Genomic DNA, 20,335 nt, shown 5'->3' with positions numbered 1-20,335 from the left:
CAATATATATTTTTTTTTAGGTATGAAACATCGTAAGGGATGAAAGACAACAAATGAAACTTTACCCTGACACACAAGGTCCTTTTGAATGTTGAAACTGATTAAGAAGCTGAAAATGTATATTAATTAAGTTAAAGAACACCAAAAGCATACAAACAAGTAAGCTATTACATTTATGACATGGCTATCCCGCATTTTGAAAATGATAAACAGTGACCCTGATACGTAATTTTTGTTTTATAATATTTCATAATATGGTGTATCCAATGTTATTTTGAGTGTAGTAACACACAATTGTAGAATCATTTAACTAATTTATGGTTTCTTGTTGACTTTGATTTTGTAGAAATAAGTAACTGTTCAACACAACCTCCTGATGAACCATTGTAAAATCAATGGAGAAACACGTTTCGAGGTTTTGAAATCAATGGCATCACTATAGCGAACCAATTCAATTCAAACAAATTGGAAAGAATTAAATTAATTTTGTAGTGCATACTAACAAGTGTTTCTCATTATTTACATATCTGGGATGCAAACCTGACGGTGCCAGTTGCAATAGAATAGAGGACATTTTTAAGATTCCGATGAAAGGAGCAGATATGGGAATTCACATGTTTGCCCTTCGGACTCGCGTCAGCCCCATGGTGCTTTACGAAATTGATGAATCCAGTTGTGACGTATTTAAGGGAGCAGTGGAAACATGATCATAAATCTAGGTGGAATTTGCATAATGTGTCGAGACAGAGATAATCAAGAAACAGGTTGGATTGGGGCTGCTGTTGCACATGCAAGAAATGACCACCTGAACCGAGGAGACCCGCTCTGTGGCTAATCCTTTTGCTAATTAATCCTGACTGAGGCCACCACATGAAGGGATTCACAGCATGATCGGCTTGTAAGATATGGAAGTATGATCTCCTGAAAAACTGGAGGAAACTGCATTGTAGGAGGCGAGATATCCGCTCGACAACTAAACTGCATTGTAGGAGGCGAGATATCCGCTCGACAACTATCAGCAGGAGCTCCATCTGTGGCGGGCCGCTTGTCAGAGCCAGGCAAAAAGTACTCAAGCCTGTGGGTGGAGGCTTTCTGCAGGCATGGGAAGAGCCTGATACGAGCTACGATGCACCACCGCAACAACGGTGGGAACAGGGTGAGGAAGCTGCAACGGTCAAAGCCGCGGTGATGTAATCTATCTGACTCCCTGGCCAGGTGGCTCCATGCTTCAACGGTACGGCAGACACTTGCGGAGGCTTGAGGCTGACGCACCACCCGATAACTGCAACTAAGATGCTTCGGCCTAATCAATGGCACGTCTACTGGGCACGTACCAGCCGACCTGCGGGTAGGTACCTATCCTGATGACCATCGTACAGAGTGGATTCCTGGCAGTCAATAGCAAATTGGATGATATAGTGGCAACCATTGGTTCCCTCAAAGCCAGGGTGGATAAGGAAAACACTTGTATCACCGAAGCGGAGGGCAGAATCAGTACGAATGAAGATGCAATTACCCAACATGGCCGAGACATTGCGCAGCTCAAAGGAAACTTGTCCAGAATGCAGAACAAGTGTGAAGATCTTGAATCGAGATCCAGGAGGAACAACATCGAGATTGTTGGAGTCTCAGAAACCTTCGGCAAAGGCCCCATAGAAGGGCGTGCAGAGGCTCTGCTGGTATCTCTATTCTGAGCAGAATCCTTTTCGACGCCCGTCTCCTCAACTACAGAGATGGAGCCAAAATTCTTAAACTGGCCAGAGCTAAGGGCACTCTACAACACGAAGAAAACACCACACACATATACCCAGACTTTGCAACAGGCGTTCAGCTGCAGAGAAGGCCGGATGAGCCGGTAAAGCGACAGCTCCGGCTACCACGAGTCCCCTACGCTCTGATCTTCCCGGCAAAATGAGGATCCAGCATGGGGGCTGGGCACATTTTTTGGAAACCCCATCAGAGGCTATGGCATATGTGGAGGCCTCCATCCCACTGCCCTACCAGGGAGCATGGGGCTGATCAGAACAGGAGGCCCAGGCTGGAAGAAGAGAGGCACGACCCTGCAGATTGACAGCCGATCAGTTGATATCCTTTATATAAGTTGAATGACCGTCTGTGAAAAGGTGGCCCTGCGCACCACTTCTTAAGCCTGGTTTGAGGGCACCTGGGGAGGGTTGTTATGCAGATGCAACATGCAAGCCTCCGGAGAGTTCCATAAGTTTACAGGACTACATCATCAATTTGGGGGTGATGATGCGGGAGCGGGGTGGGGGGAAGAAGAATGTTGGGCACTCTCCAAGACACACACGGGGGGTGGTGGAAGGTGTGGAGTCTTGGACAGGTTTTGGGTGTTAAATGTACAAAAACTCATGATCATGCTGCTGCTGACTGCACTTTATTGGTAACCGCTTACAGAATCAAATACCTCCAAAAAGAATAAAAATGGTCTGTAAGAATTTCATGGGCAAAGGGAAGAACTTAAAAGTCCTAACCTGGAATGTAGGTGGGCTTAACAATCAGAAGTCCAGAAAGGTGGGAACTTACCTAGCTAGACACCACCCAAACATAGTGATGCTACAAGAAACGCATGGGCTCAAAGAGGTTGGCAATAACGCACTCACGCACTGGGGCCAACAAAGATATTACACGGAATACTCCTTCCAAGCTAGGGCGGTACTCGTGTTAATACACCCCTCGGTAGGCTTCCGATATATACAAACAGCAAGCCTGACCCCCAAGGGCGTTATGTGCTGGTCGGGGTGACATAGCTGGGAAATCAGTAATATTGGTAAACACATACGGGTCAGACATAGACGACCCGGAATTTTATGTAGATATATTGAATATGCTTACCCCTATGGATGACTCCTGGATAATATGGGGAGGTGACTTTACTACCATACTGGATACCTCGTTGGAGTGCTCTTCTGTCACACATCAAGGACCCACTAGGGCGGCCACCACCCCAAGTCAGATTATACTAAAGCTGCCCCGAATAGATGCGTGGAGGATGCTACACCCACTTGATAGGCCGTACACATACTACTCTTCAGTACATGATTCAGAATCCCGGATCGATTACTTGCTCCTTTCTGCACCATTTTCGGGCGTGCTGAAAAGTTGTCACATACACCCACACACACTATCGGACCACTCCCCCATATCGCTAGAAATAGTGCTACAGGATATCCAAATCAGTTAAGAGGTGGAGAATGCTGCCCGACATACGGAAAGACCCCAATGTGGTCGAATCTCTCCTTACGGAAATAGGTGAATTTTTCACTATAAATACTGGGTCAGTGGACCGACATGCAACGCTCAGGGAAACATTCAAAGTCTGGCTGAGAAGGTTCCTTGTGTCTAAAACCACAGGGCTACTGAAATCCGTTCGATGTGAGCTGACAAACGTGAAGGGGCGCCTGAGGGCACTGGAGCTAAGGTACAGTGAGAGACACGAAAAAGAGATTCTGGCGGACATAAATAGTCTGCTGCAGGACTTTAACAAGTTGGCAGCAAGGGAGATCCAATACATGGTGGCCCCAATAAGAGCGCGTAGATACAGGGAGGGTGACAAGGCAGGGTGCTCTCTAGCTAACCTAATAAAGGCTGAGCGGCACTAGACCCCCATTGCTAGTATTCACAACACCAATGGCAGAGTGCTCATGGGGGAGGACGAGATCAACCAAGAGTTCATGCAATACGATTCTGTTTCCGCTTCAGAGGTGGACAACTACCTAAGGGCTCTGAAACTTCTCAAATTACCATCTGAAGACAACCTGGCCCTAGAACGACCAATTACTATAACATCAGGGAGGGCACCGGGGATCGGACGGCTTGGGGCGAAGCTGTACAAGGAGTACCATGCCGAACTGACCCTGATATTGTTAATGGTGTGGGAGGAAGCAATGGACTGAGGCATCCTACCTGATTCTATGAGGGAAGCAATAATAACAGTGTTATTAAAATCTGGATGCCCGTCCCACGATACATCTTCATATAGACCCATTTCATTATTAAATTCAGATGCGAAAATATTCGCTAAAGTCCTTGCCACCAGGCTCCTGCCACACATGCCCAACTTGGTCAACCCAGACCAATGTGACTTCATTCCAACTAGATCCACTGCTTTGAATCTGCCTAGGTTATTCGGGGCTATGGCACAGGTTAATCGAGAGGTGCGAGCGGCAGTGATATCCTTGGATGCCGAGAAGGCTTTTGATTTGGTGTCCTGAGAATATCTATTTGCTGTCCTTAGAAATTTTGGGAGGGGCCACTATTTTGTCAGATGTGTCCTTTTACTATACACTGAACTCGGGGCTAGGGTCCTAACTAACCATAACATTTCCAAAATGTTTCTATTGGGAGGGCGTTCTCCCCCATTTTATTTACCCTAACAATCAAGCCAGTAGCGGCCTCCGTGAGGCAGAACCACATACAAAGAGGAATCAGAATGGCAGGCTCAACTCAATCCATATCGCTATATGCAGATGACGCACTCCTTTACATCCGAGAACCGGAGGAAAACCTGGGTCCCATCATGGCTTACATTCACGAGTTCGCTGGTTACTCTGGATATAAGTTCAATGAATCGAAGTCTGAGATATTCCCACTCACGCCTGCCACCACATGGCCAACCAACACCCATGGACTTAAATGGTCGCCCAAACAAATCCGATATATGGGCATCATTGTATCCAAAAATAGGACGTCACTATACACTAACAACTACAACCAGATTCTACATACACTGTCTATCAAACTACAGTTATGGGCTAGGCTTCCCATCTCCTTATTGGGCCACATTGCTATACTAAAGATGGTGGTCCTACCAAAACTCCCGTATCTTTTCGGAAACATCCCGATTTGGCCGGGTAGGGCATTTTTTGACAGGCTCCGAGCCATGGCCACCACGTTTATATGAAATGGGGGAGCGGCCAGGATGAAGTGGGAAAAACTAGTCTAACCATATGATACTGGATTTGTTGCAGCACCAGATTTCGAGCTGTACTACCTGGTTTCAAAAGTTCAATTCACTACGCATTGGTATGATCCCCTAGTTACCTCACCACATATCCTGCTAGAACGACGAGCTGCATCCCCGATTGAACTCCGTTGCATCCTATTTAGCACCGGCACAGGGACTCATGCAACTTTGACCCGGTTAGCACCACAGTCCAAGCCTGGACCATGATCTATAAACAACTGAAGACGGAAACACCCTATGATCCAGATGTGCCCTTGTGGAATTTCCCTGACATCAGACCTTCCTTTGATATAGATCTACAGAAAACATGGAACCGTAACGGGGAAATAAAAATGCGGGATATGTTTCCAAACGGGAAATACATGTCCATTGAAGATTTTGTTGACCCTGTTGGGGGTATCCAGCTCAGAATGCTTCAATACCATCGCATGAAAGCGACGTTCAACGCCAGGTTGCCTCTATTCCCCGACGAGCCGCCCTCACACGAATGTCTGCGAGCCTTAACCTCAGGGACCAGACCAGGTATATCTAAATTATACGCTGTAATACAGGAACACTCCCCCGTCCTTGAACACAGTTAAAACAACCTGGGATGCAGACATGGGGATGACAATTACAGAGGCGATATGGGCCAAGTACTGTTAACTGACTAAGTCAGTTTCATTGAATGCTGGTCTCCGATTGATCCAATTTAAGATTTTAAATAAACTGCATTATACACCTGCTAAGGATGGTGGTGGGGGTTGTCAGAAATGTGGGGAACCACGAGCAGATTTGTATCATATGTACTGGGCCTGCCCGTTGATCACCAAGTTCTGAAGGGAGTTCGCCAGGTTCATCGAATAAATAACTCCGATCCCTGCCACTCTTGCCCCCCAAAAGTACCTGTTTGGAGACATTGGGAAAATAGCAGAAGTCACGAGAAGACTCTTTAATGTGTCCTGTATAGTAACCAAACAGTGTATCCTCCAGAAATGGAAAAGCCCTCACATGCCCCGTTTCAAACATTTCCTTAAGGAACTCGCGTATGTGAACGAATGTGAGGAGCAATATGTGATGACAAGGCCCATAACGAGTCGCACCAAAGACATTTGGAATTCATTTAGACTATATTTATGCAATATGATATCTGAAGATGAAGATTCTGCCACGCCAACGCCCTGATTATGCTTCACTTATTATGTTGTGTTTTTGAATCTGCCACTGCATAATCCCTATATCTAACTGTGCTGTACATTAATGTCATGACGGAAACAGGTTGGCTCCACAATAGATCGATTTGGTTTCTTGGTGAACTGAGAAAAATACCTCCTTCAACCCAAACAGACCGTGGAGTTTCTGGGGTTGATGGTGGACACCTTGTGAGGGATACTGAGCCTACCTTTACCCAAGGTGAACAACATCAAAAAAGAAATCGGAAGCACGCTAACAAGAGAGATGATGTCTCTGTGGAGATAGCCAGACAAGTGGGACGCTTGCCGTCTTCAATCCAAGCAATCTTCCCAGGACCACTCCACTACAGAGCCCTTCGGAAATTAAAGATTCAACATCTCAGTAGGGACAGATCTTCTGAGAAAAAGGTGCCCATATCACAGGAAGCAAGAGGAGCTGGAGTGGTGGCTACGTCACATGGTGGCAGGGAACGGAATAACAATATTTGGCTCGTCCCCGGACCTGGTAATAGTCTGATGCCAGCAGATAGGTCTGAGGAGCCTGATGTGGAGATCTGACGACAGGAGGAAGAAGGTCAGAGAAGGAGTTGGATCTACACATCAACTGCCTAGACCTACTTGTGGGCTCTTTAGCAGTGAAATGCTGGACACAGGAGAGGGCTCAATGTTGCATTTTCCTCAAGATGGACAACGTGTCAGCACTCAGATACATAAACAAGACTAGGTGGCACGAAATCCAGGATGTTGGCAGAACTGGTGAAAGATTTCTGGCACTTATGCCTCCAGAACGAAGTAGCTGACTGGAACTCCAAGTTCCTCCAAGATGCCAGCATTGTAAGCTGGACAAAAGGTTGTTCCAAAAATTCATGGCAAGATGTGGTCCATTTCAGAGAGACCTATTTGCATCGAGGTTGAATAGACAAATATCTTGTTTTTTCAGCTGGAAGCCGGATCCTGATGCAGAGGCGACAGATGCATTTCTGCAGATTGGGGGACCATTGTTGGAGTATGCATTAGCACAATTTCCATGATAGTGAGAATGCTGGCCCAAGTGAGGAGACCACGGGTGTCAATAATTCTGATAACGCCAGCATGGAGGGGCCAAGCATGGTTCCCAGATCTGTTGGAGATCGCGTACGACGATTCAATTGCTCTTCTGAAGATTGACCTGATTATTCAGGACCCTGTGGGGTGACAGTCATGCCCTGGTGAGGCCAGGCAGCCTCAGCCTTATTGCATGGGTCTTTCTAAGGGGATCCTGGTCCAGGCCAGGATTATTGAGCGAGGCTGAGCACATCATCAAGGCTTCCTGGGATCTGGGGACCAGGAAGACTTGCAGGTCAACATGGGCAAACTGGCATAGCTGATGCTTGGAGAGAAACCTTCATCCAGCTAGAACAGATGTAGTACATGTAGCACATTTCTTAGCGCAGATGGCAGCGCAGGACAATGCATACCAGACCATTAATACAGCCCGTTCAGTAATATCAGTGGGACACACAGGGAGGTCTGGCAGTCGGGCAACACCCATTTATATGCAGACTACTGAAAGGTGTCAGACTGATCAGACCTCCTAAAGGAAAATGTAGAGTGTTGAGGTTGTTCACAAAATGGCCGGACAACAGTGAGTTATCCAGGAAAGAGCTATCTGCAAAAGTGGTACTGCTAACATGTTTTTCCTGCAAACGAGTATCGGATGTGAGAGCTTTAGAAGTTGATAAAAGATCTTTTATGCCCTCAGGGCTAACATTTTATATCTCAAAGAGAACAAAAACGAACCTGAGAACAGTAGATTGACTAATTCCCGGGCCAACCCAAACAATGCCGGGTACAATGGTTACAGTCAAATGAAAACATAACACATATGACCTGGGGTATCACAACTACTCATTGCGCTGAGGATACCCTTCGGGTCGGTAGCCCCTACAACCCTGGCAAGATGGATGAGATGGGTGATGAGCTAAGCAGGCATTGATATCGCATACTATGGCGCCAATTCTGTGAGAGGCGCAATAGCGTCTATGGCATTTAATGTGGGAGCTTGACTGGGGGACATCATAAAGGCAGCAGACTGGTCAAATGAATATACATTCAAGACATTTTATTTCAAATCAGTCGAAAAGGTGACAACGTTGGTCGTAAGTAAGCTTTGAACAAGCATAATACGAGCCTCCGGGTCTCGACAAAGAATTAAGATTTTCAACACACACCTTCTAGAAAGTAATTCTATTAAAGACACAGAGGTGAAGTATTATCCCACCCTGATAATCGTGAGCAATGATGAATGTTATGATCTAATATATGATGCAATTATGTTAATCAAATATTTGATGCAGCACGATTACCCACCCAAATAGACAAGATGTCTGAGATGTGGTTTATATTTCTGGTTCCATGGCAGATAAGATAGGGATGTGATTTGCAGATTGGAGTTTGATAACAGTTTAGCATTTAGTGGTTTTTGACGCAAAAGTTGGGAAGACCAGCAAAAAAAGGAAGAAAATAAGATGGTGGACAGTATTTGTGGAGTTGGTTATGGACTATTTGGTGTAGAAAGGTCTTGTATTTATTTTAAGGACCAATAACAATGAGAACTACTAAAGACTCGAACTATATTGGGATTTGTAGTTTTTCGCATTGTTTCACTTTGGTATTATTTGATGCTGCTCAAGAAAGGAAAGATGAGGGAAAGCATAATCCTTCGCATCTGTGTCTTTAGTAGAATATTGACTTTTATAACGTGTGTGTTAAAACTCTTAATTTGCATTGATAAAGTAAGGCCCCCCTTTCATTCAAACATGGTGTTCTGATTCGCGCCAGATGTCACACGTGGAAGGCCGTGAGCAAATTGCAAAAGCAACAAGTTATGTGCAAGCCCACTGAAGAACGTCAATATCAGGTGTCTCTGCGTCTGCTCTTGCCCACCCAGCATTTCCGTAATGCTTGTGTGAGCACCTACCTTTTTTGGAGGTTTTTGCTCACGAGGAGCAAGATTCTCTCTTGCCCAATACTCGGTAAGTGAGAAGGCTACACAGTATAATGCGGGACTACAGTGACTGCATTTTTACTGTGGCCAGGTAAATACCATTCTTCCTAAAAACACATGAAAGTTTGTATTTCACTGTTTCGTAGATGCTATTGCTGACTTTTGCAACCTTAAGCAACCTGTGCTGCCAAAAAAAAGTGACAGTTCGTTACTGTGAGAAATCAGAAGGTGTCTCACCAGCTAGTCCCTGTGGACCTCTCTCAGGTGACCAGGGCACTGGATCCATACCCTGGGGGTGGACAAGTGCGGGAGGATCACCTGGGTGAGGGGTCTCTGTGGAGTGGGACACCGGGTGGCAAGACGCGGTATCCCTCCCCCTGTAACCAGATAGGATATGTGGGAACTTTACCCCTCTCCCCCATTTTCCCTTCGCAAACACTTCCACACAGACAGCCCTCTCTGGGAGAAAACAGACTCACACCCGATCAGTGTACCGGACATGTCCTGCTACTATGGTCAGGCGAAGTCAGGCAATTACTGACAATCACACCTGACTTCTATTAAACTTCCCCACACGGATAAAAGGCGGGGCACAAGAGCACACTCAAAGCACACAAAGGAACAGCAGTTTCAAGTCTGCAGCTGAACAAGGGGAGAAGGGCGGCAAACCAAGAAGGGTTTGCAAGGAGGGAAATACCCTTGCCCTTTTTCAACAAGAAACTGTTACTTTGAAGAAACCTTTGAGTCAGAAAGCGTAAGGCCAGGAGACCGGCTGAAGAGTCCTGCATTGTGTGTCGGAGATACTGGCGGCCCTGCCGCGTAACCAATGAAAGCGAGGAGGAGGAGGAGCAGCAACTGCTTTGGTATCGTCCTTGGCTCCAAGAACAAAGAAGCGCCAGAGAGATCAACACAGCCGGTGAGTTGGGGAGACCAATGCAAAGCCGGTCTGTGTTGAATCGAAGGTCTCTGTAAGGTATCCCACCAAGAAGTGGTAGAAACGAAAGTAGAAGTAGATGATTGATCAGAACATGCATGTGTGAAGTGAATCGAACTGGTCCTACGACGGTTTAAGCAAAACCCATTGCAGATTCAAACATTTTCGATTGTGATTTCAAGAGGACACTGTAGAACGTGAGATTACATGGTATGAGCCCGAACGAGGGAGACCAAATGTGAATATTGTGCTAAAGGGTTCCCAGCCCGAACGAGGGAGATCCATGGTCCGAGCCCAAATGAGGGAGACCAAGTGTAAACATTGTGGTGAAGACAGGGTCTAAGCCTGAAGGAGGGAGACCCATAATTAACACTGGAAGCGAGAACTGGTGCATGTGAAGATCCTGATGAAAGTGGAACTTTGATATTTGTTTGTTGCGACAGGCCATCTGCAGTAAGAGACTGTTATTGGAAAAGAGGCTTTTTGCAGAAGGCCCTGATTCCTATGCTTTGAACTGTATCCTCGTGGCAGAGAAGCCAGAGTGTGTACGAAGCTCGAACATGCCGCCTTGTTGCATGCTGAAAACATTGGGAAGGGAAGCCAACAGACTCGACTAGGACTGCAATAATATTATTTGATGGTCGTAGCTTGCTTCCATCCGTAGATTTAGGTTTTGCTAGGCGTTCAACCCATTAAAGTAAAATAAACAGCCTTAAACTCTAATCATTTGTGTCTGTCTTCACTGTTTGATACCATGCCTTCCTTACAGTACCCGAGTTAAAAAAAACATTTGGAGGTAACAATTTTCCTCACCCTCCTTTTTAGAATTGTGTAAATGAACAGTTTATTTACAATTTGGATAGTGCAGTCTGCTAACATTGATGTTTAATTCTTTCATTACAGACATAGAAAGCCTAAATCCCACTGATCTCTCTGTGTACTTTAACTTATGTCGCACTAAGATATAGTGCTGTGACACGTGAGTGTTGTCTACTTTGATTTGTCACTTATTAAGAATTGCTTTATTTTGGGACACAATTCGTTTTTCTTTCACACTTGGACTTGTGGTGCACATTGGGTGACTATTGCTGTGTTTCCGTTCATGTTCTACATCCTGCGGTGCTGGGCATGCGCTGGCGGAACTTGGCCTGTGATATAGTTTTCATTCCATCTGGGATATCGGCGAATTTCGCCCTATTTTTTTTCTCCTCCATTTCACTCCAGTAGTGGGTGTGGTGTGGCAACGAACTACTTTCTGGATTTAGGGAACCATTTTTCTCTTCTCTTTGAATTGATACTGACTAAATGGATTCACATTGAATCTTTATTGTATGGTTTATACAAATTTGATTTAGCTTTACACAATAGTGATATTATTTACTTTATTTGTAGGAATCTGAACCTGCATTACATTGTCCTGATGAAGATGTGGGTGGGCTCAACCTGCACTAATTAACGGCTTGCAAAATATCAGTGAGTACATTTAACTCATCTCTGGCACCACCCCATGGACATCGAAAAGCATGCCGGGTCCCTTAATGATGTTCGGGCTTTTCATCAGTGCCCATAATGCCTTTTTCAATTATTCAAATAATGATTTTTCCATTTAAATATTTATTATCGTACTCAAGACTAGTGATGAGTGATTGAATACATCGTAGATCAGGTTATTTTACTTGCCACAAGTTGTATTGACACTCGATCATGCAATTGTTGTGTTCTTTCTGTATCTTTACAATAGAGTGTACATTCCTGTAGGATGCATATTAAAGTAAAATGTTGCTCTAATCTTAATATAAAATAATGACATTTACCAATGTATTAATAATTCTGAGTTTCAATTGCTGATATTGGGAAAAACAATGCAGGCGTCTGCTCTTCAGTTTGAATTTTGAACAAAGCTTCTCATAAATGAGCGGTGAGTAACCGCATTGGTTAGTCCATTCTTTTTTTGTATTTGTTGCCTTAGTAGTCATCGATTCTCTCCGAATTGCAGTTATCAAATTATGGCAGGGAATTGAGGATAAATGCCTTAGGTGTGAGAAACGAAAATTAATGTATCTTTTTTTTAAAAAGGTTTTTCATATTGGAAAATGTTATATTGAATTAAGATGTGACTACTGATTGTATTGGTTTTGTGTGCTAACTTATGCATGGATCTGTATTTCTCATTTTTAATAACTGTGTGGAAAGTTTGTTTATTTATAACACACTAAATTAATTAAAAAGCAAAGATAATGTACATTCTAGAGCAATACGTCACGCCAGCCAGTTTCATTTTTAAAAGAGGTAGATTTCTTCATTGCTTTGTCTTTATAGTTCCATGTTCTGTGAAGTTGTTTATTTTAGTACGTTTTGTGCCAGTAACCACCACAGTGGTCAAACCGCCTGTGGTTTTCCAGGAAGTGGAGAAATAGTCCCCTGCCACATAAAATCCGACCTTGGTCTGCACAAGATCAGACAATGGCAACGGAAGAGGGTCAAAGGGGAGAAACGTTAAATTCACATGAAAGATTTATACAGGCAAGAAAAGAGTAAGGGGTGTGGAGAGTGTGTGTAGTTTGCCTGCTTATTTGAGTCATTGTAGAACTATCAAAGCATCACTCTGAAAAGGGCAAATGCAATTCTCCTGTGAGTGAGGGTATAACCAGAGTACCTTCGAGAGGACTACTGAAACTAGTCTGGAAGTGGTTTTGTGCTGGGTTTGAGATGTGCTCATGTACAGACCCAAGATAGATCAATTGGGGTTTGCCTAGCAGACTGTCGTAAGTAACCGAGCACAGAACATTTGCCCCCTCCTTCCCAGCCAGTTTTCCCCCATTCCTCCTCTTTCCTTGCTGCTAACTCCTCCCTCGTGGGATGCGCCTTTCCTCAACTTTTCACTTGCCTACTTCTTTTTCCCTCCATTATACACCTTGACTTCATGTCCTTCCTCCTTGTACTTGCACTTCTTCCCCACCTCTATTGTAGCCGTCAGTCACACGCATACCCCTCACACCTGAACCTCCTGTTCTCCATTACTCTCCAATCTTATCTGTCCCCTTCACCTACCGCACTGCACCTGTTGCTCTTCCGCAACCTCCTATCCCTTTCACTTGGCCTCTCAAATGCACAATTCCTCTGCAACTTGTCTCCCGCCATCACTGGCCACTTTGACACTTTTGACCTTGATATCACTGAAACCTGGATCCCCTCTCATGACTTTGCAACACTAGTGGCTTGCCGCATTGATTCTGCTACCTTCTCCCACTTTCCCTGACCTGTTGGGAAAGGCAGTGGAGTGGGGTTCCTTATCAATAATTCTCTCAGCACTGCCCCCGGCACCCGCCAATGCCACCTCCTTCTCTTTTGAATATACAACAATTTAACTCCTCCCTCCTATGTCTCTCACTGTTATGGCTCTCTAACAACCCCTGGCCGGTTCAACTCCTCCTTCCCTCTTCTGAGCCTTCTCCTTGACTCACTTCCCACTGACATCTACATTGTTATATTGCGGGACTTTAGCTTTCCCAAGCCCTCGCAGCCACTGACCTTGAACTTGACTCCCTCCTATCTGGCTCCTCCCTCCTTGACCATCCTACCCACTATGATGGAAACTCTCTTGACCTAGTCTTTTTCTCTTCTTCACCCATCTTCTCTTCAATGAGAATAAAGAAATCCAAGCAGGACTTGTCCCTTATCTTGATGATGTGAGGACCTCCCTTCCATCCCTCTTCCCTATTTATGCCTCTTCCATTGACTGTACTTTTTCTGACTTTCTGTTGTATTGTACTTGTAAGTATAGGCGGATGCTTGTGATGTCATGTAGAATGTTATTGAGTGGATGAGAGAATGTTGCTAATGGGAGTTACTAGCCCAGGTAGTTGGAGAGAGCCCTGCCTTGGTGATGGGTGCCAGTGTCTGTTCCGTCTGTCCTAAGTAACTGTTCCTTTCAAGTCAAGCTGATGTAACTTAAGAAGATGCAAATAAACCTAAGAGGAACATTACAAAAAAAACCAACTTTGGAAGGCATGAATCCCCCTCCCCCTTAATCACTTTGGAGGGAACTACTAACCCCAACATCGTGTCAATGGAACAGCAGGCATGACCTCCCTTTACCACTTGCGGGAGGCATGACCATCCCTTTCTGCTTCTATGGGACTAGACATTGCGACATCTTATCTCTAATAAAAGGCGTGACCCTTACCTTAAATACTGGCAGAGGCATGACCACCCTTATCTGCTTCTATGGGAAATACCAATCACGTCTTCTAATCTATGGTGGAAGGCATGACCCTCCTCTACCACTGGCAGAAGGCATGACCTCCCATCAACATACCAAGGTTGACACACTAACCACTCTTTCAGTAACAAACGGTGCTTAACATCTTTGTAGCACTGCATGTCCTTGTAGCTTTCTGGCAACCAAATGCTGCACATCCTCTAAATGTAATTATGTCTAACTTCACGCATAACATAGCCCATACACTTATCTTTCATTCACAGCATAATAACTGTAACTGATTAGAGTCCTAAAAGTCCATGTTGCATTTGGGAAACCTAATGCTGCAAATCTTCAAAACATCAGTTATGTCTTACGCCGGACACAACTCAAATTGCACACATACACGTCTTATGCTTTTATATCTTCACTCTTCGCATCCAAAAAAAATATATCTTGAAAGACTTTATCCTGCAATCCCTCAAGAATTATTAAAAATTAGTACTTTCAATACTATTGTGCATGATAGTTCTATAACCTTTAAACCATTTAGAGTCCCCTTTTTTAACTCGTGACATGAAAACATCATGGTAATGCATTCTACTGTGAATACATCTGTCGCCCATACATCCCTACTGACTTTACTTCTTCATCTCGCCGCCTTCACTGCGTTGCAGTGTGAAAAACAGTAGGTTGTCCAGCACTCACTAATTGGACCTTCGTACCACTCGTACTCTGCTTTTGGTTGCCGTCGCTTCTTTAATGTGCCGCAGCACCAAACAAAAACGTCACTTCAATTATACAGAGGAAACTAGTGCTTTCCTTTATTCTGGGCGCTCATAATTGGCTTTTGGTCGCCGTCGCTTCCTTAATGTGCAGCAACACCAATGAAAACTTCACTCCAGTTATACAGAGGAAACTAGTACTTTCCTTTATTCTGAGCGCTGCTTTGTGTAAAGTCACGTAACTCCGACGGCACCAGGTCCCTTCCTTTAACCTTGGAGTCAGTGGAAGTAACCGTCTCTGAACGCCGTGGATCGGACATTCTAAGCAATCACCATATCCCATTTCTCCTGCATGACGTCACTATTCTGCTGCAGTAAGGGGACAACTGCATAACTCTGCTGGCCAACGGCCCACCATGCCAGTGCATTCGTCATCCGGCAAGGTGCAACTCTCACACTGCCTAGCTCGACATGGCAGACATCACAATGCTTCTGAGTGACTGCCGTGCTGACACTTCCACTTGCAGCAGCTCTCCCACGGGACTCCCTTTGGTGGAACAGACATAGAAAATTACTGCACCCTCTTTACTAATGTGGGTACGTTGGTGGGGGCACTTTCCCGCTCAGTCACATGCACCTAATTCTGCTTCATCATTACTGATGTGCCGCTGAACTAAGCCCTTCTTTCATTATTTTAGAGTGCCCCTAGTACAGATTTGGGGTCTGCGCTGGGCCTCCATCTCCCCTTTTTCTTCTTGTTCATAAGCTTCTTCCATAGACTCTGCATTGGGGCAATTCTGTCCCCCCGCTTCTACTGATAATACTTAGGGACTCCCCTCTTCAACACCTTGTTTTCCTTCTGGACAGGAGCAGAGTCCCTTTTATCTCTGAGGTTTCCCTTTCTGGGACACGTTTGTGGATTCCTTTCTTCTGGCCCCCCTTTCATCATCACTACCATGGGCCTGAGTCATCTCCCTTTTATTGCCCTGGGTGATGGGACTCCATTTGTAGCGGCAGTGTGTTCCTTAATCGTCTTGCTGCACCCCCCGCAGCAGCCTGGTCATTTTATCTTTTCTTTTCTCTTCTTCTGTAACTGATGTAACTTATGAAGATGCAAATAAACCTAAGCGGATAGACAAGGAAGTAAGATGATCGAATTTAGAACAACCTAAGTATAAGACACCAGATCCTATAGCATATCAAGAGCATCCCAGAGGACGATCATATAGTGAGAAGGGAGAATCACCGCCATATGTGAACAGATTAATATCGCTGCCATCAAGGAGACGAACAGGGATAATCGTCCCTGCCATGGATAGGCTGTCGATGGGAGCCAACTGCGGGTTAGGGTTCACAGAGTTTCCCTCATTGGAAAAAGGGGGAGAAAGACCACAGTATATTCCATGGCCACAGATGGACAAGAATAATTTAAGGTGCAAGAACCCGAGTTTGACCTTGGGCGCTGGGAAATGTATATACGAGCTAGATAAAATGACAGGAGGAAATACATTGGCCATAGGGGACATTAAGAGTCTCCTGGCAGCTATCCATGGAGAAAGGGCTGATGATATATGGAGGAGAGCAGGATATTCAAGTGTGACAGCACAAAACATAGCACTGTTTCATAATTGCAGAGCAGATGTTTGGAGGGCTCTCAGGATACAGTATCCGGATACGTCACATATGGGTGCAATTATGACAAGTAAAATGAAGGAAGATGAAGACCCTATTGTGCCTGTTCAGGATATTCAAGAGAAATCGCAGCTGGAAACTCGGGAGCCGTGGGAAAAAACAGTGGCAATATTTTACCACATTTTATGTCAGGGGCTGCCCAAGCCAGTACAGGGACAAATAAAGAAACAGGTGGTGATGGAAGCAAAACCTTGGCCTGAGATACAGTTCACGATAGTGCATCACTGTCAGCTATTGCAAGAGAAAAATAGGAAGAAAGATGAGGCAAGGAAAATCGAGGAAGCCAAGTTAGTCCAGAAGAAAATGCCAAAATATGCCATAGAAGGGGCGGTATTGACAAGCGGAGAAGGACTGGGAATGCAGGAAGCAATGGGTCTTATCACGAGCGAATAACAGCGTCCGATGGACCAAGGTGGGTATGGGTTTGTGCCACGAGGCAGAGGTAGGGGCTATAGAGGAAGAGGGGGATTCCAAAATAATCAAGGTGGGTTTCAGAATGCGCAGAATGAGAATCAGAACACCCACAGAGGATTTAACCAAGGGGGACTAGTCGGGCAAGCTCCCCCTGTATGTTGGACTTGTGGGATGACAGGGAACATTGCACGCGTATGAGGGAGCCCAGGGAATGTACAGACTGGCAAATTCTCAAGAGAGGGGACAGCTTATCCTCCACCATATAGCACACAGACTAGGGAAGGTTATGCCCAAGATCAAATTGTGTATCAGACACAAGCGCCGCAAGTGCAGCATGTACAGCAACTAGAGCAAGCACAAATGAATCCACTGCAAGGGCAGTCTCAGCAAGCCCCCATGCAAACACAGCAGTATGCAAACACAGGACAATTGCTGACCCCCAGAATAGGAGGTGTCACAGTGGTAAGAGGAGGTCCTTTCACAGGACTGAGGATGAGCCTGTACCAACAATAGGAGAGCTCACAGGGTGACTTGATGTGTTCAGTACTATCAGTGACACCAGACCCCCAAGAGGAACCAAGAGTCGATGTAACGAAAGGAGGCAAATCATTTTCTTTTTTAGTAGACACTAGGGCTACTCGTTCATGTATACGAGATGGAAAATATCCAATGTCAGGAATTGCCATTAATGCTCAAGGGTTTTCTTGAGCTACAAGTCGAGTTCCTTTAACTGATGAATTACCAGTCTCTATAGGCGAGTGTAACATGTCTGTTCCTTTGTTGTATTCTCGGCAGACACCAGTTAACATTTTGGGAAGAGATTTGATGACAAAACTAAACATGACGATTTCATTTACTGATCAAGGGATAGTGTGCTCCACTCCAGGAATACACCATTTAAATGTGGGAGAATGTATACTAGCGTTCACAGGACACATGACTCTGCGAGGCGTTCCAGTAGAGCCAGAGGTTTTCCTGTATGGGGTGAGCATTCTATTGACATGGCTACCTGGCATAGTGGGAAAAATTGTGAGGATACCTGATGAGTTTCTGTTTAGACCGCAGATACCTATGGACGAAGAGGGGGGACAGGGTATCCCTATAGAATTGTAAGACGCTATAGTACGAAGGGAAATGGCGATGCTTGAAAAGAATGGACGATGAGGGTAGACCATGAAGGACAGTAATAGCTCTCGAAGAAGGTTAAAGATTAACTGATATAATTGAGGATGACATGTTCTGGGAAGACCGAACAGATGATGAAGTAGTGTTCTTTATGAGCATCACATACTGGATAAGAATAGAGAAGAGGGAAGTCCCACAGCAAATGGTGATAATACAGCAGGAAGTTTTTTCAGGACGACTTGGTGAAGGTGCCCAGCGTCCTTTGGACTACAGGTCCTTATGACATAGGGTTGTTAAAAGGGGGTAGGGGGAAGTCGAAATAAAGCTGAAACCAGGAGAGATTTTACCTCGAGCAAGACAGTACCCCATGTCTCGAGAGGCTGATGAGGGTATATTTAAGACCATTTCAGCACTAATGAAATAAGTTATTCTGGCAGAATTTCCTTTAGTTCCCAATCAGGTGACAATACTATGCAGTATACCAGTGGAAGCTCAATATTTCACAGTGATTGATGTGAAGAATGCGTTTTTCTCGATCCCGTTGCACAAACATTCACAAAACTTGACTTCCTTTACGTTTTGCCCAACATGACTGAAACATATTTGTTTACCCCAGGGGTACTGTGAGTCTCCATCAATCTTTAATAGAGTCTTAGAGATGGATTTAGGCAATATTGATCTCAAGAGTGTGGTGATAGAATACGTAGATGACATTTTAATTTGTAGCACGATGGAAGATGAGTGCAGGTAAGGCTCGATTGAGTTACTGACTATTCTAGCAGACAAAGGATACAAGGCAGACAAGGAGAAGTTACAGTACTGTCAAGAAGAGGTGTTATACATAGGGCAGTTGATTTCACATGAAGGAAAAAAGGTGACACCTGAAAGAGCTGAGGCAATTATGAAAACCGCAAAGCCAGATACAGTGAGACAAATGCAACAGTTTTTGGGACTATGCAACTATGTTAGAGCCTGGGTGTTTGGTTGCAGTTCATACACAAGACCCCTTTTGCATGCTTTAAAGAAAGCACACGTGGATAACGTGAAAATAAAGTGGACTGAACCCCTTTACCCTGGTCTAAATTCAGTCTGCTTAAGGACAAGGCTATATGTCCGAGACTGAACGGATTTTCTTCTTCGCTTCATGATTGAAATGCTAGGGATGGGTCCCCCTTCCCTTGATTTCCATAGTTGCTACCTTCCTTTAATTCTTGATAGGCTTTATCGATCCTATCTCTGATGCTTCCTATTTCAAAGTGTTCTACGTCCAATACTATTCTAGATGCCCCTGACATTGCTTCCTTTATCGGAAGGAACACTTCTGTTCTGTCCCATTGTATTGCTCGGCTTGGCCCGACCGTTTCCTTCCGAATAAGGCCAATATCCAGATCCCACTGTCTTCTTCTTCGTTCGAGCTCTTCACATCTAATTCCCTTTGTTTTCCCGCCTCCCTTCTAATTCTGTCTTCCTCTTGTCTTTGTTCTTTACTCTTTACTCCTGCCCTCCTTTTCTCTTCCTCTCTTTGCCTCTGTATTCTTTTGTCCCTTAATTTCTGCGCTTCCTCCTCCTCTCTCTTCCTTTCTATTTTATCCCTCTCTTCCATTGCTCTCTGCCTATTGTCATACTTTCTTCTGCCGGCTCCTCCTTTTTCTCTTGCTCCTCCTGATACATCTGTTCTCGTCGCACCCTGCTCTTTCTTTTATGCACGTCTTCCTTCAATCTCTTTTCTCGCTCCTGTTCTTTTCTATCCTGTTCAACCTTGTCTTCTCTTTGCCTAACTTCCTTGATGCTTTTCCCATCTAGCTTGAGTAATATCTGTTCCCCCATCCTTTTGTTCTGCACAAACGTTACCTCGTCAGCTTTATCCTATCTCTCCTTTCCATCTCTTAATTTCCCTTTCTATTTCTATCGATATGTTCGACCGCTCACTCTTCTCTTCTTTGTCTTGCAGGATTTTAAAAATGTCCTCTTTTCTCTTATTCGCCTCTGGGCTATCGTCACTTCTATAAGTGGGAGGTTCGCATATTGGATTACTATACCCCATCGCTGCTTGCATTTCCTTTAAAGGATACAACCGTACTTCTTCCGCCTTTCACTTCAGG

This window comes from Ambystoma mexicanum, chromosome 1q (assembly GCF_040938575.1).
Source record: "Ambystoma mexicanum isolate Mex_15411 chromosome 1q, UKY_AmexF1_1, whole genome shotgun sequence".
Classification (NCBI taxonomy): domain Eukaryota; kingdom Metazoa; phylum Chordata; class Amphibia; order Caudata; family Ambystomatidae; genus Ambystoma; species Ambystoma mexicanum.
The sequence above is the reverse complement of the archived record's forward strand: the minus strand, read 5'-3'. Positions refer to the sequence as shown.